The following is a 2018-nucleotide window of genomic DNA, read 5'->3' as shown; positions in this document are numbered from 1 at the left end:
GCGGACGTGGACGGTCAGGGGCGATGCTTTATAGCACCTGGATCTGCACCCTGCAGCCTAGAGAGCCGCTGCCTGTAGGGTCCTTAGGACGCTCCAGGCACTCAGTTTCTCCATGGTCCTGGCCGCAAGCTGCCACAGGGCCAACGGAGCGTCTTTAGGATGCTCAATTTCGTACTGGACCCAGCGGCAAGAAGCTGCAGAACCGCTAAGGACACTCCGGCTGCTCAGCTACTCCTTGGTCCTTGTAGCCCTGGCATTATGAATAACATGTTTGGGGGGCAGAGCTGGCACAGGGCACATTTTCTGACTCCTAATATAGGTTAAATTACCTGGATTCTTTATCCCCTGGTCTGTACTGTCCTCTTATTATAGTTACAGATACCAAATGTGATGCTGAGACACAGGAACCCTAAGAAATACAAGCAAAAACCAAGCTACATGGGTACTTGCTTCACCATTACCAGTGCCATAGAGTAGAGAGTGCTCACCTGTACTCAAGTATCCCCCCTCTCCCCCCTAGTACTCAGTATCCCCCTCTCCCCCCTAGTACTCAGTATCCCCCCCTCTCCCCCCTAGTACTCAGTATCCCCCTCTCCCCCCTAGACTCAGTATCCCCCCTCTCCCCCCCAGTACTCAGTATCCCCCCTCTCCCCCCCAGTACTCAGTATCCCCCCTCTCCCCCCTAGTACTCAGTATCCCCCCTCTCCCCCCTAGTACTCAGTATGCCCCCTCTCCCTCCCTAGTACTCAGTATCCCCCCTCTCCCTCCCTAGTACTCAGTATCCCCCCTCTCCCCCCCTAGTACTCAGTATCCCCCCTCTCCCCCCCAGTACTCAGTATCCCCCCTCTCCCCCCAGTACTCAGTATCCCCCCTCTCCCCCCTAGTACTCAGTATCCCCCCTCTCCCCCCCAGTACTCAGTATCCCCCCTCTCCCCCCCTAGTACTCAGTATCCCCCTCTCCCCCCCTAGTACTCAGTATCCCCCCTCTCCCCCCAGTACTCAGTATCCCCCTCCCCCCCCTAGTACTCAGTATCCCCCTCTCACCCCTAGTACTCAGTATCCCCCCTCTCCCCCCCTAGTACTCAGTATCCCCCCTCTCCCTCCCTAGTACTCAGTATCCCCCCTCTCCCTCCCTAGTACTCAGTATCCCCCCTCTCCCCCCCTAGTACTCAGTAGCCCCCAGGATTAGAGGGTGCAGTTTTCTGTAATTATCTGCAGACTGTGCAACTGGAGAAGGCAGGAGCCGAAGCAGGACTGAGGGGGATGTACCCAGGGAATGCAACATGCCTGTACCCGCTATGTATCCACAGAATGGCACCCAATCCATTTATAAATTTCTGTTCTGCGTCATTGCCTCTTATAGTAAATAAATCCACAGCTTAATCGCCCTTACTGTAAAGAGCCCTTCCTATTCCTTCATTCAGTTGATGACCCCTTGGATAGATTTACTAAAGCTTCTAAAACAGACAAGTGGAGGTGTTGTAGCAACCAATCCAATTCTGTCTATCATTTTCTACAGTGCAACAGATAAATGATGGCTGCAATCTGAGTGGTTGCTAATGGGTAACCTCATCACTTTTAGAAGCTTTAGTAAATCGACCCCCTTGGGCTCTATTTACTACAATCCGCATATTGAATGCGGATTGTAGTGTGATATTACCGAGTGAATTCGCATTGCGAATTCAGGCAATATCACAGGATATTACTATAAATCCCTTGCAGGGACAGAGCTTGCGATAAAGCTCTGTCCTTGCGGATCCCATCCGCACTCTAGTCGCGGTATTTTTCGGAAAAAATACCGCGACTAAGAGCCCGCGCATGCGCCGACCGACCACCCGCTACTACTACCCCCCACCGACGCTAAGCCCCGCCCCCGACGCTAAAGCCCCGCCCCCCGCGATCGCGAACCCCCGCGACCCCCCCCTCCCTTCATTACACTTACCTGCATCCTCCTGGCCTCCGGTGATCTTCTCCGGGTTTCCCGATCAGGTGATCTCCCATACTGCACTGGGACCCGA

Source organism: Taudactylus pleione, unplaced genomic scaffold (assembly GCF_031769625.1).
Source record: "Taudactylus pleione unplaced genomic scaffold, aTauple2 ptg000662l, whole genome shotgun sequence".
Taxonomy (NCBI): domain Eukaryota; kingdom Metazoa; phylum Chordata; class Amphibia; order Anura; family Myobatrachidae; genus Taudactylus; species Taudactylus pleione.
The sequence above is the reverse complement of the archived record's forward strand: the minus strand, read 5'-3'. Positions refer to the sequence as shown.